This window comes from Magallana gigas, chromosome 9 (genome assembly GCF_963853765.1).
Source record: "Magallana gigas chromosome 9, xbMagGiga1.1, whole genome shotgun sequence".
NCBI classification, from domain to species: domain Eukaryota; kingdom Metazoa; phylum Mollusca; class Bivalvia; order Ostreida; family Ostreidae; genus Magallana; species Magallana gigas.
Window position 1 is genome coordinate 10,088,518 of NC_088861.1, and position 22,490 is coordinate 10,111,007.

A 22,490-nucleotide genomic window follows, 5' to 3' on the forward strand; every position below is an offset into this window, starting at 1 on the left:
CCTGAAACGTACTACTACACCAAAAAAGCGTGCGACTTTCGTGCGAGAAACGTTTCGTGTAAACCGTTTAGCGTTTCGTGTAAACCGTTTAGCGTTTCGTGTGAATCGTGAAGCGTTTCGTGTAAACCGTTTAGCGTTTCGGGCAAAGCGTGCAGCGTTTCGGGCAAAGCGTGTAAATCGTTTCGGGCAAAGCGTGCGAGAACCGTGTGAAACGTTCATCAGATTTCATTCGGAACTCTCTGACAATTCAATTGTTTCAAAATAGCGCTCGTGTTAAACATTACTTTAAACAGATTGGCAAAACTCCTTGAGATATTCTCGTGAAAAAAATCTATAAAAAATGATATACTTATCTTTTTACAAAATTGAATTAATTTTTAACAAACAAAAGAAAAGTACGCGTATTGAAAGAAGACTAGTTACTGAGACTATTCGGCTGTGTACAACCAGTACACATAACCTCGGACATCGGGTAAGACCTGCACCTGGCTGAACCTGTCAATCAAACTCTGTGTATTCGTTTTCATTGGATGGTCACGCGTCTCTTTTTTTGTCAATAGCCAATAGAAATTTAATGACTTCAAGGTAGTCGGAATCAGTATTTGATGATGCACACAATTTCAATGATAGATTATTTAACATTAATTTAAACAAAATTGAATGTAAACATAGAAAGAAAATATTCTGTTCATTTCTATGAAATGCGGGAAGTAAATTCTTCTGAATCCCGATTAAAAATATTTCTACAAGTTATTATTTTAATTATTTAAACACTGATAACGGAAAACAACAAGTAATTTACACACTGAAATTTTCCTAAAATGTACACATGGAATTAATTTTTATGGGAATATATATGCATGGTATTTAATTCAAATAGATTATGATAGAAATATTGTACACCGTTATGCGGGGCGCCGGTTATGTATACGAATATTTTTTTATTTTTTGTTCTTTGCGAAATCCAAAACAGTAATGACAACTGTCTTTATTGTTTAATCCATTGATTTTTCTCTGTGATTTTATGTACGGGACATTTATTTACGCGAATGATTCGACATAAAAAAAATTAATCAGTTGTTTTATAGCATTTTTCTAACTTATGTGACTAATTTTATTTTACATAACTTTCAAAATTATCAATGTAAATAATTACAGGTTTATTTACAGTTAGTATTTTTACATCGTATTCTATGAAACCAATAAAAATATTAATGTGAGAAGAAAAAACAAATCCCGCCGAATACTGAAAAACCGATTTCAATTTGTAATCATACGGATTTTATTTTTGGTATTGAATATTGTGTTACGGTAACTTTTTTCTTTGGAATTTTATTTACGGGACTAATAAGAATCATGGATATTTCTTTGAGCAATAAATCTATTTATAGAAGTTATATTTTTGGCTAATTCTGTCAATGAATAATTTTTTGCTTTAAATATAAGTACCAAATTAATCTAATTAATCAATTCAATACTTGTGTACATATATGTTTCTAATATCAGTATTTCTATTATTTCGTGTTTTCTTAAAATTGATTTTTACTAACAGAGTCAGGGTAAAAATCCGAGAGGACCCGAATCGATCAGGATAGAAGCGTGTCCAAAGCGTGTGAAAAGCGAGCAAATCGTTTCGTGCGAGAATCGTTTCGTGTAAACCGTTCAGCGTTTCGTGTAAATCGTTTAGCGTTTCGGGCAAAGCGTGTAGCGTTTCGTGTAAACCGTTCAGCGTTTCGTGTGAACCGTTTAGCGAGCGTGTAGCGAGCGTGCAGCGAGCGTGTGGTGTAGTAGTACGTTTCAGGGTCTGTATTGAAATCTCTTAACATACAAATTAACTAGGCTAGTATAAGTTACTTTCATAGTATGACAAACAACCATAATATATGAAGATAAGCAAACTAACTAATAATAACATTAAAATTAAATTAGTTATCTAAGAAAGTGTGCAGTAGCAATTTGGAATAAATAAACAGAGAATAAACTCATGCAAGATAACAATTTAACAATTTATTGAGCATTAAAATGCTAAATGATAACATATACCTACAGTGCATGATGCATGAAGACAAGTTCATTCAACTTCTCTCTCTCTCTCTCTCTCTCTCTCTCTCTCTCTCTCTCTCTCTCTCTCTCTCTCGTGGTCAATCCGACAAACTAAAAAGCATCTTATTTTAGTCTTGTTTGCATCCTTTATTCATTAAAGAAAAATGTGCAGATGATTAAATTGAGAAAAACAAATTCCAAGTGATATCTTTCTTGGAAATTCAACCACTCCTTAGGAAAACATTGGTTAATTCAAATGATGTGGCCATTTATATAATGACTTGCAAATCTAGTTATGGTAGTTTCTCCGCCATCTAAATATATCCTTTCAAATTACTGCTTCACATAATCCCTGAACCCCCTTCTTGATCTTCTTTCTTATTCGGCACACTTTCACTGTTTCATATGCAGGAAAATCATTTATACCCATGATATCAGATGATATAAAAGTCATCCAGATCCATCATGCCAAGCAACTTGATGGGTTTTTTTTCTTTCAGTAATCTTGTAGGGGTTTTTTCCTACATGTTTTATCCAAGTCTAAATATAGAAGGAAAGTTTTTTCCAGAAGAATATTTCATTTGCACTTCTCTAAAAAAAAAATAGAGAAACACTTTATAAAACAAATTCATGTACCTTCAAGTGTTAAGATATCTTAAAATTGATAATAAATATTGTTGAACACATACAGAGGTTCCATTTCATATTCTGATTATCATTAGCAATACTAATATCATGTGTGTGAAATTATTTATTTACATTTCTTGTCACATGTCAGATATGTACTCTGACCGATTGCCAAGTCAATAGCTGCTGTGTTAAATAATATTGCTGTGCTAACAAAGAAAAACCACCCCATATTTTCTGCTGTGTATGTTATAAAAACTCGTCATTTCATAACATTTTTTTCTTTAATTTTTAACAAAGCAATATTTTTCAATTACAAAAATTAAAGAGATGAAGATTTAAGACTAAATTGACCTATCAAAGGAAAAACAGAGTACTCCAAATCTCAACATAATCCTATCTAAAAATTTTGTAGGATATTTTCCCAATATTAACCACATGTAACACTCTATGATTATTGTTGTACTTTCTTTTTACAAAGATTTATTCATGGTATGTGAATGCAATTAATACAAATTAAATGTGCAAGTAAACATTTGATATTGAATAATATAAATGTAAGAATGCTCTCTCTCTCTCTCTCTCTCTCTCTCAATGCATATTATTTACCTGACCCCTCTGGAACTACCCATTTGTCAAGAAATAACATTCCTCTGTCGTCATCAGGTGAACACCTCTTGCTTTTTTCTTTGAGGAGTGGATGTGTACATCAATGTACCCATAGCTGCATAATTTGTTGGCTGACTTGTTGAAATTCGTCTGGTACCAGTAATTCATCTCAGTTTCAATAAAAGGTTCGGGATGCTTACTATTATTGGCGACCTGATTTAACTTCCAATGGTATTTGAGATCGAGACAACATCACCAAAACACCGAAAAACAATCAACTCTGGCAGCATGCTGTGCACAGACGTTAGCGGCGGCCATCTTTGTTTACACTGGTTTTGAAAATATACCCGCACTGAATATTTTTTAAAAATATATTTCAGCGTTAAAAAAAAATTATGTCTATCATAAACAATTAAGCTGATTTTATATGAATTATTTATAGTTGAAAATTTATTGCTTTTATTTTTTTCTTAAGTTTTTAAGCCTCTAAATATTCATTTGGCAAGGGAGGTAACTGAAATTATCAAACATTACCAAAATATACTTGTCTACAATTTTTCAACGCAAGCTTTTCCCACTCATTTTATTTTATCAATAAAAAGTCAAAATATTTTTCTCATTTATAAAAAATACAAACCCTCACCAATAACAATGTATTGGATTTTAAAGCTCACAGTTTGGTACATGGTTTCAATGATTTATAGGCCCTATAAGAGAATGAAATATATATCTTCCCGTCCAGATAACCACTTCAATTATTTTTTCAAGCAAATCATCATTATTGTGGGTTAAAAGAGAATACAAAAAAAATATTTCAGAGGGACAACAAAAAATTCGTGAAAATCGATGTGCAACGTTTCCTTATATATTCGCCTGATGTTTGCTTGGACAGCCTCTTAAGGCTTCCCGATGCGATATGTAGAAAGTAACTTGTCTGTACTTCATACGATATGACGTCATAATTAACTTTGACGTCACGATCTGCATTCCTGTCGATAGTTCTCAGGGAATGTATCTTAACGTTAAAAGTGAATTATATCAAACCAGTATAATACTGCATGTTTCCTTTATAAAGATGCTGCAGTTAATTCTAGACGTACAGAATTCATTTATATTAAAAACCAGTATCAAATAATCGGCAGTTTTAAAGCTTCGTTTTAAGTAAAAGACTATATATAAACTAGTGGTTTGGAGACTCTCCCTGCTACGTGTAAACAACTGAATGAAGAAATTTTAATGCATATAAAACCAGCTTGGCGCAGGTGAAAGATCAACACAATTTTAGAATATTTTACGTAAAATTGGTAGAGAATATAAGTACCAATGTGAATCGTGCTGCGGAAACCTACGGATTTACCCCAATTTTTTGTAAATCGCTTTTGATTAGTAAAAATTAAAGTAAGCATTATTTTGATGATTTTGTGGAATGTTTCAACAATATCTTCTATAAACGAAATATCTATTTCTTTCCCAAGCAAGAACTTCAAAGTTTATGACTTAACAAAGGATTTTTCTTAAAAATATGCATGATTTAATGTCATTAATCACCTGCGCCGATGCGTTTTAACTAGATCATTTGCAATATTAGGATTCGCCTGTCACGTGATTACGAAGTACATATGACGTCACAAAAATGCATCAAATATAATGTTTAACATCGATGTCAATAAATGTAACATAGATTTAAAGAAATACTCCCGGTAAAATTATTTTTGCCATGATTCAAATAATATCGTTTTCCAGCCGTATTTTAGCATCGGGACGCCTTAACAATGCTGCGTGGTAGGCTAATATTAATTGGTACAATTGTATGGGAAACAAACAAGAATTTACAACTAGTAAATATATGATTAAAAAATCGTTTTGATTTTATGAAAAAGTACACTGTAATACAAGCATAACTACTTCTAACCAATTTGTGAAGGACTAGAACAAAACTCTTAGTAGTCAGGTCTACATAAAAGATCCGTTATTAGTTGTTAGAAAACATAGAAAAGATGTGAAAACATCAGTACCAATTCAAATGACGTCCATTGATAGGTCTTGGAATATTAGCAAATGCTACTTTTTACATAGTCATCTACATCCAGTTTCATAATTATTACATCGCTTGCTATTGTACAACAATCATTGTTGGAGTTTTCGTGGTCTTGATGACAACGCACTAGAAACGCCGTGCGAGCGCGGTATAAACGCAGAGGGATCGTCACGAGGGAACATCACGAGAGCGCGATGAATGCAGCAACAGCTCGTTGGGGTGGCTGTGTAAACGCAGCCAAATGAAAAAGAACTTGTTCAAACGCTGTGGATGCGCAGTGAGAGCGCAGTGAGAGCGCGATAGAGACGCAGTGAGATCCTATAGGACTCCATGAGGTCTCCGTGCAAGCGCAATTGACTTGGCACTGCGTCTTCATTGCGATTAGCTGCGTTCCTAGAGCGCGCCAACGGAGCTCTCGTGGCGCTGTTGGAGATCTTACTGCGCTGTCACGGCGACTTCACTACGCTTCTACGGCGTGTTTATCAGAACGCAGAGCCACGGCGCGTACTTTGTGCATGTTCAATGTGCTTGCCGTCGCATGGCATTCTAAAATGTTCAAGGCGATCCCTCCGCGACAGACGAAGATGCCGTTGCGTTGTAACGGCGCTGTAGGAGACTCTACTGCGTTTACCTTGGCGTTTTACATTATTTAAGGACGCAGCGGGATCATCGGGAGGACGCAGCTCCGGTTTGACAGGTGTTTTAACCTTGCATAATGTTACTCGTCTGTATCACGCATGTAACGTGACCAAGGTTTTGATAAGCGTGTTCAATGTGCATGACTTGATATGCATTTATCGTTATTCATGCGAACACACTTTTGTAAGGATTTACGGTTTTTTCCCGATCACATTAATCCAAAAACCGCTTAGAATTTGTCGGTAAACAAAATTTCGTGATTTAAACAAGTCTTGTTTAAATTGCTTAAATTCTTCACATACATATCGTCTATTATATCAAGGTCATCCATTCTGTTCATATTTTTTATGCAAAAGACAGTCAAAAACCAGAACGTATTCACTGTATAGGGTTTACAGAATCATCGATAATACATCAGTCATTAGAATAAAAATCGATCATAGCTTGTAACGCTAATCAGTATGTGTCAATTTGATTCATTCTTAGTTTGAAAATTATTAGAACCATGGAAGATTCTATATAATTCGATGTATAAAAGGGTGTTGCTCTCATATGTTTATGGATACTACTCTCTTTTGTTACCAAATAATACGTTGTACCTTTATAGATATTTCTGTATCAATTCCAAACATACCTGTACTGTTTAAAATTCCTATCAGAGGTAGTATATACGCACATAGCGTAACAAAGAACAAAAAAGATTTTTCGATAGGCATGTTGATATAGAATACACTATTTAAAAGCCTTTATTCTTTTATCTGCCAGCCACATTATCAATCTGGTTTAAGTATTGACGAGATGTATGTCCAACGTGACCCAATTTTAAAATTCACAGTTAAAATATTTAAGAAAGAATTCGAGAAAAAAAGTATGAAAAAAACGCCTGTAACATGTGATTTTTTTAATATCAGTTTCGCAGTTTTTATTTCATTAACAAATGAATACAAAGTTAAAATGTATAGACTTAATTCGCATTTAAAACGAAAGTCAAACTTTTCTTGACGTTGAAAAATTATGAATAAGGTTAATATGGTAAAATATTCTTCAATAACTTTCAATTTGTCTATTTTTTCTTTTTAATCAACCGAGGAATTTTGGATAAACACAATATTCCTCCCTATTACTTTCTCTCTGACAAATTAAAAAATCAAAACCTCTGGGTCTCTGATATGACACACTCTTAGGCCACTACCAACCAAATTTTTAGCTATACGACATGTTGAAACATGTATTCTACAAATTAAATAAATATCAAAGTACTCATGGAAGTTGAACATTGTGTAAACTCAATTAGAAGCAATACCACTCGAAATGAGAAGTTTGTTGGTTAAGAATTTTTCACGCATCGCAGCACTGTTAAAGGTCGCACTGACCAGAAAGTACGGGAAATGTTAACTATGACAACATACAAAACAACAAGTCGTCAAAAATGCTAATAAACAAAGTAATTTCCGATTGTTATGGGTACGAGAACATTACCCTACATTAAAAATTACATGTGCGTGCAACTAGGTAGTCAAATAAGCCCAACAACGATAAATGTAAACAACTGACACATCGCTGTGCACTTGTCGATGTGCCGTCATACTGTTTAATTTGACGCATATGTTGTGTAGAGAGAGGCGGATCAAACAATTTTTAATCATGGAAAAATGCATCTCATAAATCAACAGAGCATTGTCTTATTAAAACAATTATTATACCATTAAATCACATCTATTATACATGTTGATATTTTTAGAGCGTGTATCATTTCTTTTCTAGAGTATTTTTTCATTCGGGAGATTTATCAACACGTGTCACGTAACTATTAATTCAGGGGACCACACTAACTGTCATACCAAATTGCATTTACTATACTCTTTCATTTAATATCACATTTCTATAGTAAGCCTTAACAGTCCTGCGATATGGAGACGCAACCACTTGTCGGTGGAAGGCAGCATTTTTATGTATACTCGGGACTAGGGTCAATGAGCAGTGAGGTTTTTTTAGTCTCATCTAAAGGACCAGTTTTCATGATATGCAGCATAGATTTGATCGGCGACTTAGGATAAACTCCTTAATCTGCGACTCCAATCAGACGCCCTAACCACTGCGTCACGCAGGCGACCTGAAGATTAGTGACTGAACATTATCATTATTTTCGATACATTTAGCTCTTGCAGATACTCATAGTGTTGCACCAAACTTACGAAATTGTTTAAGAAGCATTTGAATATAATAATACGTACTTGGGCCTCAATGCTCGCCTGGTTTTAGACCCGTTTTTGTTTTCCAAGTTTTCAAAATATTGTCCCTCATGAAAGAAAAGTGACCATATAAATGTGTATTATGTTTCAACTAGTCTGTCTTCCACTTCACATCTAGTGGTTTTTTTTAAAAAGAAGATTATTATTGGCCACATCGCTCACTTGAGCAACGACAGCCATGATAAAGTCAGCTTTATGGAGTCATATACAAAATATCTGAACAATTTCTAAAAAAGATCCTATATAAAAAGATTTCAAAATTTCCTTCAGATATTCCTTAGGAAAACATTGAGCCCCATTTGTACCTGGATGATTTCAAAATCATATTACATATTAAGCATTGCAGTTCACAAGAAGATCAAGAAGAACAACTATTCATATAAATTTAAACAATCAAGAATCAACAAATGTCAACATGCTTTCATATAAGTAATACCATATACTATAACATTTGAGTTTTCGAGAATAATCAAGTTTATTTCAGATTTCAAAATTCAACCTTCTCCTCCAATGCTTGCCTTTTTTTTTACCCCCGAGGATTATTCAATTTGAATCTGAACTACCTAAAGATGGTTCCACACAAACTAAAGTTTGTTAAGCCAGAGGGTTTTTTTAGGAAGATTTTTTCATGATTTTTCCCTATGTACTCGTGTAAAAATTTGATCCCCCCATTTTTGCCCCACTCTACCCTAGAGGATCATAATTCAAACAAACGTGAATTAATACACAGTATCTGAGAATGCTTCCACTCAAGCTTTATCTTGTCTGGCCAATTAGTTGTTGAGAAGAAGACTGAAAAAGATTATTCTGTATATATTCCAATACAATTTTTTTTTTGACTATATGATTTTTGAAAAGAAGTTTTAAAAGATTGTTCTCTGTGTATTCTGATATGAATATCCTTTACCCATTGTGGCACCACTCTTACCACGGGGATCATGATTTGAACAAACTTGAATTAACATTACCTAAGAATACCGAAAAATACCAACAAAATTTTAATAATTCTAAATCATCTCCTATTTTAAAGGGGAAATGACCCTTTTTAAACCAACTTTAAAGCCTTTCTCTCAAATATTCTCTGTGCCAAGTTTGGTTGAAATTGGCATAGTGGTTCTTGAAAAGATGATAAAAGCTTGAAATGTTTACGAAGACAAAGACAACAACAACAGCGACAGATAACGGACAACTTTTGATAAGAAAATCTAACTTAAGCCATGGGATTAGGCGAGTTAAAAATCCTTTTCACGCATCCTTTTTTTTTTTTTTTTTTTACATTTTCTTGATAACAAGTAATCCACTTCTAAGAAATCCAAAAAGTGAAAAGTTTATAGACAGACGAATATTGGACAACAAATGATAAGAGAAGCTTGCTCACATGATCTTTCAGGTGAGCTAAAATTGGATTTTAAACCACTGTGTTTATAAAATATTTTATATAACGATTATAATATTAAACCATGTACGAAATTAAACATTGGGAGAACTAACCTAACATTCTAGGCATTAAGCAGTTGATACAGACTGAAAGAGATTATGATCTCGAAAATATTTTGAATGTTGATAAAATGTGGCACTTTCGACAGATCATTACAGGCACGAAGCATGGGGGGGGGGGGGGGGCTGGCCCCCACCTTTTTTTTTCGCAGTAACAAATTTTCTTAAATTTACATGAAAAAAAATTGATTTGTGAAGCATGTAAAAACTCAAAAATAAGGAAATTACGAATGGAATTGAAGTTATAGATATACTACGCCAAAATTATTTAAAAAACAAACGACAAAAAAGTGTACCGTGTTATGTCGCTTTATATTAATACTCGCCCCTGTCGTCGAGGAGGATATGTATCACGAGATTGACATCGCTTTTAAAGTCATACTGTTTTGGCAGACCCCAAAAAATGTATATTTTTGTTCATATCATTACTGAAGTTTGTTTTGTTTATAATCGATGCATAACATGCCGGTTGAATAAACCCAAGCATTCGGGTGGCGAAACCAAACGGTTCCCTTTTCTAAACATTCTCAAGATACATTTGGTTTTGTTTTGTTTTGTTTTGTCCAAGGGGGGGGGGGGGTGCCCGTAAAGAATTTTTTACTTACTTTTTATATTTCTATCTTTGAAAGACGAATGATTCTGCTTGTGTAAATAGGCGAAAGTCTATATATTTCTAAATTGTTGGTTTGTATAGAAAACTTATCGATACGTTAATCACAACCTTAACAGTGTTACCAATGAGGAATTCCTAAAAACTTCGAATATTGCTATTTTCAGAAATATGAATAACATAACCGGTGAACTAATTCTTACTTCGCGGCAGACAATACAAATGGTTTCACACCATATTCAGATATTTCGTGCGACTATGTCGATAGTTCTTGTGCAGAGTTGTCGTTCGTTTTGTGGTGGTCCTGGCGATAACGTACACGAATTGCCTGGCTACCACCTGAACCTACTGAAACGCGCATGACTTATACATCTCCCTCCCTCCGTCTGTCTTCGAAGAGACAAAACGTGTATTATTGTTGTGTGTTTTTTGCCATTCATTTACTATTTCATATGTGGTGGAAATCGTCAATAAAGATCATGTACGATATCCATATATATTGTGCTCTCTCTGCTGCATCACCAGCGACCTAAAGTAACGGTTAGGGAGAAACGCTTTAGTATCTTTTTCATTTTTTACAGATGGCGCTACACTACAGATGAGGCAATACGCAAATTGCGGAGATATTTGTGTTCTGTATAATTCAGTTATCTTTATTACTTTGAACGAGATCTACTCTTCAAAATATGTTTAATATATTGTTACATTTACTCACATTTTAAATTATTAAAATTAGATCAAGTCAGAAAACATGACATGAACTATTTAGTGGCGGATATTTACACAAAATCTTGGTTAAATTGAATATCACATGAGTAAATCAGCTGACACAGAAGCCACATTGACTGCCACTATATAATTAATACAAATTAATGCGCATGAAAAGTGCGTGATGATTAAGGAGATTGAAAGTAGTTCAAATCCCAATAATTGAGACTTCTAAAACTCCAGAAACATTTCGTCATTTTTATCGAGTTGTGGAGTACATTTTGCTACAATATTTCAGAGGGTCAATAGTGGCATCAATATGCTTAATCTAGTCTAGGATCTTTCCTAGTGAAGGAGAATCTTCAAGAGTACTGTACAACAATATACTCCAGAAGTGTTGATAATAACATGTGGATACTAAAAAAAACTCTGTATTAAAAACTTTGAGGTCACAAAATCTTACCAAAATCAATAACATCAAAACGTGCGATTTTTCAATAAAAATGCTTACCTTGTCATTGGAAATCTAAAAACTTATTTTGTTAAAAAGCATTCTCATTGCCAAGCACTCTAAAGTTGACATTAAAAAGATGCTTGAGTTTCTGATAGAGAACATCTATATATGTAGTTTTTGGAAATCAAGTCTTCCAACAATCTGTTGGAATTCCCATGGGTTCCAATTGTATCCCATTGTGAGCAGACCTATTTTTGTATTCTTATAAAGCAGCATTTATTCAAAACATGTCCATGTACGTGAAAATAATTAATCACTCGTTTTGTCTTCAACTCAACATTCAGGTACACATTTATATCGACGACGTATTATCGATTAACAATTGTTATTTCCTTTCTTACGTCGACTCGATATACCCTAGTGAACTTTAAATAAAACACACCACAGAGCCTGCGTATTCTGTTTCATATTTGGATATTTGACTGAAAATGGACATTGATGGTAACATAACAACAAAACTTAATGATAAACGCAATGACTTCAATTTCTCTAAAGTCAACTTACCTTACTTATGTAGCAATATACTTTCATCACCTGCATATGGTGTTTTTGTCTCTCAATTAATTCAATACGCAAGGGCATGCTCTTCGTATGAACAGTTTCTAAGGCGAGGCAAGCTACTGACAAACAAGTTGATAAAACAGGACTATCAACAGTCTAGTTTGAAGTCATCTTTGCGTAAGTTCTATGGTCTATCAACGTCCTTGTCAGCAAATACAATCTTCCACTGGGTCACATGCTGACTGACATTTTTAATTCTAATTGTTAGACCATAATCAATCACCTAACTGTCTTTACCGGTTTTTCCCCCGATAACGATAAAGATCACACGGCGGGTGTGACCGGTCGGCAGAGGGTGCTCACTACTCCTAGGCACCTGGTCCTACCTCTATCTACTTTGAAAGTCTGTATTGCTCTGCTTTGAATTTGTATTTCGTTTTATGGATTTAACTTATTCAACTTAACTATCTTTACTTTCATAACTTTCAATATTCAAAAGCGTTTGTTCTTTTATCAACAAATGTGGTTCAATGCAATTTACTTTTTCGCTCCAAATGAGATTGATATTTTTTTTACGTATAACTACATATTAATACTTTAATGCAGAGATCGATTTAAAATATGATATCTTATAATGATTGAAAGTCATCGATTGTATAAATTATGCTCTTCTATAATTTGAAAATTCACAATATTTTGTTCATTCAAATTTATTTTGTAATAGTTAGATTTCTGCAATTACTTGTAATTTGTCTTCAAAGTAGCTAAAATAGCCAGTTTTAATGTTTTGTTTCTTTTACCATGACAGCCTACGTTAAGACCTACGGGCTTATTGTTTAGATATCTCCCACACAAATGTACTTTAAAAATGTTGTAGTAAATAACCGAAGAAGAGAAAATGAGTCGACTATGAGAATAGAATTTTTTTCATCATGTTAATTGTGGAAAACGAGGAGGCAAAATTATTAAAAAGCGAAAACTGTATGAAGGCAAACATTGTATGTAGGCGAAACCTGTATGAAGGCAAAAATTGTATGAACTTCAAGGAATACATTGTACAATTGCCGAAATTCTTGATGGAGTTTACAATCTACATAATATTTAAATGATTGTATACCCATAGGTAATCGCCAACACGTGCCATTTCAAGACAGTGCGAGAAATTGCCCGCCAAAATATGTACATGGCATAATAAATGTGTATTTGTATATGTACAGTTCAATAAAGGTTTTTGAAGATATTTATTTTCATTTTCAGTTGAGTGTCACATAAATGAAATTAAACTTGTGGACCATACATTAAAATATGGGCACTATCATACAAAAGCCAATACGTGGAGAGAATCAGGGGTAAGAAGATTTTCTCAAACATTTAGAATTATCATTTTTTTAAGATAAAAAATTACATATATCAAGGACTGCACTGACGGTCTCAAATAGTCATATGCATATGCATACTCTCTTCCATTTATTTGAGTGAACACTTTAAAGATATTTTAAGTGTGTAGCAAAGTATGTAGGAGTATAAACCGTGCCATATAATGCCCACGATTGGCTTATATGTGACTTTAAGAAAACCGAAAGGTCTAACTCGTACAATTTACTAGGGCATTTAAACGGTGTACATTACTGACCTACTGACGACATATACCATTCTTAACAAGGGCAATCAACCTTGTTGTTGTTTTTTTTTACCTTAATAATGTTTTAAGGGGGAATAATAAGCCCGGTAAGTTTTTAATGACAATCTTTACTTTTAAAAATGATATATTCCTTTAGCAAAGCATTTTCTAATGGGAAAAACAGTTTCCTGTGAGATATTTAAAATTTCTTACCTAAATTTATTATATTCCAACAGTAATTTGAACTTGAAGAAAAAAAAACAACGCAGGTGTTAAAAAAAGAAATGATATTACCTGTCTAAATCAAATTACTTTTGAAAAAAAATTAAATCCATTTGTAATTATGATTTATGTAGAATTTTAGAAGATCCGACATGATTTTCTGAATATCATGGAGGAAAACATTTCTTCTGGAGGAATTGTTATTTTCCAAAGAAGGCATTTTTGCACTCGCTTAAAACGCCTTCTTGACATGATAATCCGGCGCAGTGTTCATCGGCTAATATAAGTGTTTTGGTTACTGTCTAATATGACTTTTACATAGATAATGACGCCATTCTTTTAATTGACTATGCTAGGATAAAGTATAGGTGATGCGTGATAAAGATATATGTTTAATCTAGTCTATCCATTCATATACTGCATCAAAGAGTAAAATATTCATGAATGATTTTGAAATTCATTTTGCCAAAAAAGGAGGAAAAAATAACCTTACATAAACACTATAAACTATTATTCATATTTAAAAATCCGACAACATTTAAGTGTAATGATAATGTTGAAGGGCTAACAAAGCATAGATATAATGTACTTTGCATAAAGCTAAAAGCTTGGTTATGTAAATGTCAACAACCGTGTGTCGATGTATCTATTTCGTAAATGTCCGATATCATATGCAATGTCAACCCGTGCACGCACCGGTCAAAGTCTAGTACTAAATAATCAACCATGACAGTTTTGTTTAGCCGTGGTTTTTATAAACTGTAGAGGATCATTTATATGTTTTAGAACTAATATAATAGTAAATTAGTAGAAACTATTAAATCGCCTACATGTAAACGTTAACATAGTTTTTAGCACCCCGCTTACTATTTGACGACACTAATATACAGGAAGACAATATATTTGACATCATTGGACTTTATTACACATTAAGTGTGTAGAACAAAAACAATTCTACGCTATCTATAACCAATTTCAATAGAATTTCAGTTATGATGCATTTTATATGTATTGATTTGACTGTGACACGTTTATCTTTCTGAATTCATTTTATGCTTTTCTATTTCCATTCTGAAAATCTGATGCTACTTGATCAGTCAAAAGAAGCTTTAATTTTGTTGTCGTTTTGTTATTAAGATTTTCGGTTTAGTGTGTCATTATGCATTTATCACAGTATGGTTTCTCAAATATGATATTTCAATTTATTTGATCCTTTGGACCTTATTTGAGCAGACACCACTTCGAGTTGCCTGTGCCACGTTTTAACATAACCATAATTATCTCCTCCTTAACATGGGGAGTAGCCTGTTTTCCTTTATAAGAGGAGGCAGCTTTCAGTTGGCTACTATTTTATTTAGATATCCCGTTTTAGTATGACATATTATATTGAATACAATCGAATTTATCAATATCAATATTCATTACATATTCATAACACAAGTTTCTGAAAATAAATTATTAGCTGAACCCCTTGAATCTATCAACTTTACTTTTGAGAATGCGCGCAAGTATAATAATTAATCTTAAAGTATAAAAAGAGGAGGCATAAGGACAGCTTACAGATGACTACTGGAGAGCTGTATTTCCTGCATCCCCATTTTATACGCACGGACACTGCGCTACAACATTCTCCTCCTAATAAGTAATTGTAATCAAGTGCATACCAATGCTCTGACGCACTGTGGTTAGTAGTAGCATTTCATTTATATTCTGTCCCGGCGTCGACAGGCTCATAACTGGACTAAATTACACAATTGCATGAAAAATTCCCCCACTAACAAAAATTATTGTCCTCAAGATTTAAACATTCATACATTAAATCTAATTTCGATCTTCGCTGTGATTCAAGTGGCTTATACATGTAAATCTAGGAAATCGAGGAAAAGTCAATTAAAATCTTGCAAAAAGATATTAATAAAACTGTAAAGACATTTTATCTGGGTAGAGTAGCCAAACTTTTTTATAATAGTGTTTCAAAGTAATACATGATTATCTCATATCGCTATCATTTGATCCCATATTTGTTTTCATTAACCTATTCACTTAACCCAATTACCATTTTAAAAAAGTTCACAAAATAAAAGTCAAACGTTTGTATCCGTAGAAAAAATATCAGTTGTAGCATTTTATTTATATTTCTGGCCTTGCGTCGAGAGGCTCATAATTAGACTTCATTAAACATTTCTTCTTGAACAAAAACAATTATACGCTCTATATAACGCATGTTCCTTAACCAATTTCTATTTACGCACACGCTCACCGGAGCTCTGATTTTGCTGTCTGAAAAATAAACTTAACACTTGCAAATGATGACAAATGTCATTTATAAATAATATTGTAGGGGTTAAGACCCAAAACTGTTAACACAATATGTTAAATAATTTATTAATATGCTGATCCCCTTTGATTACAGGGAAACAATATTTTGTTCAAAATTTTATACAATATATACAACACACAACACCAGCAAAAAGGATTGCACCTCAAAAATAATATATATATATATATATATATATATATATATATATATATATATATATATATATATATATATATATATATATATATATATATATATATACAAAACCAGCAAAAAGATGGCACCTCAAAAAATAAAATATGTAGAACGACAACATTTTGTATAAATGCGCAACATAAAATATTGGTTGGTGAAACGGGGATGGGGATGGGTGTATCAAAGCATTTGTCGTGCTAATACTCTCATAGATGAAGACAGAATGACCCTACTCTCTTTGATCAGATACTGACCGCATCGAAACACGTGACCGTATCGTTTAATTTGATTGGCTTTTAAATCTATTTAGAGGGAATTACACCATGGAATTTTTTACAATTATATAATTGGTCACTGGGAGGTTTTTAGACTAGAGTAACGGGCTAGAAATAGACAAGGACAGTAACAACTTAAGGGAAATTACATAATATGGCCAATGATCTCAGTCTACAAGGCCAGAAAAAGAAATGAAACATATCTAATCAAACATAAACATAACAATTACAATAAATAAGCATATGAAATTATAGCATTCAACACATAAATACAATTATTAACATAATTGCTGTTAGAATTATATATAAATATTTGTCACATGCTTATCTCAATATGCGGTGGATATCACTCATGGGATAATTTTTTGTATATTACACTGTGGGTTCTTACGCGGTGTGCCGTTATAATTAAACATTACGTAGCTTTAGGCAGATTAGAATGAAAAGGTAAACAAATAATTGAGTTCAAAGGTGTTGAATTGTAAACGTAGAGCATTTGTTGTTGCTCGAAAATGAAGTGTTTGTTTGTTAAACTTCAGGGAACTTTTTTCCATGCGTAAAGTTGTTGACGTCTTGTAGATAATGCGTTGTGCGGAGTACAATTACAAATTTTACAGAAAAAGCTAGGATTAACAGAATACTTGGTAAAATATGTGATAAAAAGAATCTCTCATGATTTGCAATGGTATACTATTTTTATCCAACTCGGTGTGTGTTTTATATCACCTCGCCAAGGCTCGGGGATAGAAAACATACAGCTCGTTCGATAAAAATTATATACCCTCGCAAATAATGAGAGATCCCATAATTACGTAGGTAAAAAAGCAACACTAATTGCAAAACGTAAGTGCTTTTATTTCTTGTATCTTTAGACGTTTTAGAGTCGTTAAAATTATGAAGAATTGCGTTACCTAGTAATAACGTCAACAATAATACTATGACGTCGCAATGCTTATTTAAAAAATCATAAAATTAATCAAGTTATATAGCGTTAAATATATAGTTAAAAAAAAGAGTGATACAGTGATAATAGTCTGTATCAAACTATTTAAAGAAGGTTTTAGTGACTTTATAAAGTGTTTTTCTTTTTCCCTTCGTTCAATTGGATTGTCCGTATCAAGTTTATAAAACGGGAAAATTTAAAAATGTCCGAATATAGTTTGATATATAAGTACCGTACGAGTTAACAACGGGGGTTCAAATTTTCATTTATTAACTCTGACGTCAATTTATTAGTTCAATCAGGCCTGAAGTTTGCAGTCGATTGATTAGTTTAAAACGATTGGCCGCAGTGTCATTAACTTCTTTAAGAATGTGAACTAAAACTGTTTTTAATGTAGTTGTTCATTTTTATAGTTTCTTTAGTAGTTTGAGAAGTAGCGCTAGACTTTGTTTTCTTTGTTTTTACCCATGTAATTTTTTATCTTTTGCCCTGAAGATTAATTACTTTTCTTATCAATTATAGTCGGCAAAATGAAACTGGACGAACTGAAACTGTGAACTTCTGTACAATTGCCTGTCTTTTACTTGATGTGTGTAATGACGCCATCCGAGATCTACTACGGTGCAAAATTAGTGCCAATGAACAGATTTTCACGAAAACATTAGAAACAAACAGGATAAAAATTGAAAATCGGCTTTTTGATACTCAAAAAAAAATATTATTTCCCCCAAACAATGGCCTTGTGAGCTTCGAATCGCTAGACTTTTCCCTGATGTATTGCATTTTAAGAAATGTGTGTCCAGAAAAAATTGAACCAAATTCCAAGAATAAACAAAAGTGGGGGGGAAATCCAACACGTGGTGATAAAAGCCTTCTTGCTGCCATAGAAACAATTAGAGAGTGCAGAAATGAATTATTTGCACATGCTACGAAAGCAAAGATAAAGGACTCCGATTTTAATGATATTTGGACAAAGATAAAGACTGCTTTACAGACAATTGATCAAACTTTATCAGCGTCTCGGGAATCTTCTTACATAATGAAAATGAACAACTTACAGAAAATATCGTTGGATCCAGAATCTGAAAAACTCATGAAAAAACGGACAGAAAAGGAAGGGTATTTAACTACACTTTTTGAAGGTAACTGTTTATGATTTAACTATAACTACATGTATTTGAAATGCAAGTCTATTATAAAGCTATGCAGCGGACCCAGAACAAAATTTCTAATCTATATAAAAGTTGCGGTTAAACTTACAGATGAGAAACATCAGAAAAGTCTGCAATCAGTTATTAATTAAAAACTGTCTGTTTTCATAAATCTTCCATTAACTCTCTGTTGATTATCTATACATAAGATTGGCGTTTGTCATTTGTCAATTTATTGCATTTCTAAAATGAACAAATCATCTAAAATCTAAGAGTTTTGATGCATTTACAATGAATATGAACTCAAAACTATTTATTCTATGATGACAAAAACCATTAGTTTTCAAGATATAAAATAGCGAATTAATGAAATATGTTGAAACTGAATTTTTATTTCAAATATTTTAAACAAGAATAAAGAACTATCTAACAATAGATAATTTAACGTTTTGTTTTCGTTATCTGTACATCAATTTATTGTAGACGTGCTCCAGATTATAACGTTAAAAAGGTCAAACCATAGCTTTTGATTGTTTTGTCATAAACAAGTTAATTGTTTAATGCCCCAGTCCTATAACTATAACAAATATTTTACCCTACTCTAATTTTAATGGCAGCTGCCAGGAATGGGGTCCTGACTAAGCTTCTATCGAATACAAAAAAGTAATCGTTTTTTAAATCATCTCGCAGGATGACACATTATATGTTTTTATAATAATAACAATAGAACAAAAAGAAAGATATATTAATTACCATTTCATGTTTTGCAGGATTCAAGAAAGACATCGACGTGAATTTTGGTAAAACAATTTGTAATTTGTAATTTTTTTAATGCTCTAAAAATTCTTCGTTGAGTGGAGCAATTTAATTTGATCCAGCGATATTTTTCAATTTACAATGAATTTTTTAAATATCATTGTATTTTTTTGTTTCAGGCCAAACTGAAGAGTTTATGGAAAAGTATAGGAAAGAAAATGAGTTCTATGTGAAAACAAGAGTATTCGAAAATGCAAAACAGAACCTGAAACAACGTAATTGTATTATATTGATTGGAAAAGAAGGAGTTGGTAAGACAGCTTTGGCTGTTCATTTGATGTTTAAATATAAAAAATATAAGGATTTTGTTGTACGCAGGATACGTACTTCGCATGAATTTTATTCCAGCGTTGATCTTAGAATGAAAAATTTGATATTTATTGATAACATTTTTGAGCACAGTGAAAGTATCGAATCCTTATGGAAAATGTTTGATCATATGCAAGAATCCTTGTCATCGTGCATCAATGAAAATACAATGTTTTACGACCAGCATAACACAGGATTATGTGCTGAGGCATGTTCAAAGTCAAAGCTTTATATTATTTTAGCAAGTAGACCTCGTCCATTAAACGATGCTGTGAAGAAAATGAATTACAAACATTCTTTATTGCAAACTTACTCTATTGATTTTGAATTAGAAAGTACACAAATAAATCAAAGAGAAAAAAGAAATATTTTACAAAAGAAGATGGAACTTGCTCGCTCTTGTCACAATATCGAAGAAGAAAATTTTTCAGAGGCACAATGGGAGTTAATCTTAATGTCCTCTAATCCTTTTGGATTTCCACTGTGTGCACATCTTTTTGCTTGTGACAAAGCATGTAGAACCCTTGGAATCACGTTTTTTTCAAATCCCCAGAAACATATGCTTTCTAGAGTTAAAAACATTATACAAGCAGATGCATCAAGACGTACAGAAGTACTTTTTGTTTTGATGTTAGTATATCAGATTCGAAATGAACCTTTTTGTTTCGATGGGTCAAAACAGTTTTTAGAAGTTTTGCGTGATTTGCATATTGCTGAAAAATTACACCTTGATGAGGATCAAGTTGTCAAAATTGAGGAAACTATTTTTGATCATGATGAAACTTACATTGAAATATCTAAAGAAAACACTTTGCAATTCATACATCCCAGTGTCCAAGAAGCTGTCCAAAACTATTTCTTTGAAACATACCTGGAAAATGCTCTTGACATGTTTCCATTGTCTGTATTATTTCAGAAAATGCACCATAAGTTTTTCTTCACGCTGGAACCAGTATTCCAGGATCAATTTTTTCGCCGTCTAGAAAAGGAGATAAAAGACGGTAATTTTTGTGAAGTATGTGAATTTGAGGAGCTAAGAGATAGAAACGTTTCTTATAAACTTTTATTACCTTTCATGAGGGAGGCTTCTGATCTCAAAGATCTTTTAAACACAGAGAATAACAGGGGTGACTTGCCTTTTATCTACTGGTTTACTTCTGCAGCAAGTAATAAGACGATATTAGATCTTTTATCTCACAAACCTTTGCATAAGGTTTGCTCAAAGAAAGAACTTTATGAGCATTATTTCTTTTCCTTATTGGCTTCATGTGCACGTCCAGAAAAAATAATTATCGTCAAGTTTATCTTAAACGAATACTCAAAAGACAATATTCAAAACCATTTTGTCTACAATCAAGAACCCGATTTACTAACCGTAAATCCAATAGAAATGTATATTTCTCCACTACTGGTAGCTGTTAAGAACGGTAATCACAAAGTAATAAAGCTTTTAACAAAGCACAAAGCAACATTCCCTCAGCCAACGTGGCGAGGTTGGACATTTCTGCATGCATGTTCCAGGTACAACGAAAAGCAGATTTGTAGCCTAGAATTACTACAAAGTGTACTTGAATTCGAGGAGAAGACGCACTTTAATGAAGAAAATGAATACACAAATATTATTTTAGATGAAAACACATCTATGTTTGAAAAAATTGTGATTAAAGTTGATAAATCAATAGCAAAACACGAATCACAAAAAAACATCTTGCTGTGCCTTGTTGACATTCAAGAGCTGGAAATCACAGATGCATTGATAACAGCTTTTTGTTCATTGGTAGATGTTAATGAAAGTTCTTATTTACATCCACTAAACTTTGTAGATGAACATGGAAATTCTGTTCTTCATCTTCTCTTGCAATGTCATTGGCCAGATGAAGAGATGTTAAGAATATGTAGTGAGGACGGAGGTGTCAAAACTGATACTGAAACAGATAGTAGTGATTTTGTTTATGACTTAAGCACATTAGTCGAAAAAGGATTTAAGGAGTGGATTTTTGACATGACTGGTAAAAAAGGAGATAATTCTGAGAAGGTTAGTACAATACAAAGGCTACTTGCCAAAAACGTAATTGATACGAATATAGAAAATAAAGAAGGAGAGACTGCACTTCTCATTGAAACAAGCAATTCAAGACCATCAATTGATGTTCTAAGGAGTTTGTTGACATATGGAGGTAATTCAAGACATCAAGACAGTCTTGGACAAAATTGTTTACACAAAATAATTTTACAAAACTGTCTCAATAGCATGGAAGTGTGCAATCTTTTAAACATTTTAGTCGAGCATGGAGCCGATGTTAATCAAAAGGATAAACATGGCAATAGTCCCTTATTTATTGAAATAAATAAAAGACAACCAAGATCTGATGTTCTAAACTTTTTAATAGATGCTAATTCAAAAATGAATTCACTAGATGCAAATGGGAGGACTGCGCTTGATGTTGCCTTGTTAAACCCAGAGTATGAAGATATGAGTAGAATTGAAATAGTAGAGATTCTTCTAAGCTCAAAAGACATAAACGTTTTAAGTCGAGACAAATCTAATGTGTCTGCGTTTGGTATTGCCATATCGAACGTAAAAAGTAATAGCGAGATAT

The 22,490-nt window shown here is 32.8% G+C and overlaps 1 protein-coding gene and 1 long non-coding RNA gene across 4 annotated transcripts in view; one reads left to right on the forward strand and one right to left on the reverse strand.

Annotated features, from left to right (window-relative positions):
- The window catches only part of LOC117692238 (putative leucine-rich repeat-containing protein DDB_G0290503), a 1,014,555-nt gene that overhangs the window by 912,365 nt on the left and 79,700 nt on the right, over window positions 1-22,490 (forward strand). The window lies entirely within an intron of this gene.
- Window positions 1,993-3,960, reverse strand: LOC136271824 (uncharacterized). Its single transcript, XR_010709809.1, has 2 exons — window positions 3,280-3,960; window positions 1,993-2,634 (listed from the first exon to the last, which is right to left on the reverse strand). It is a non-coding gene; the product is annotated as an uncharacterized lncRNA (long non-coding RNA).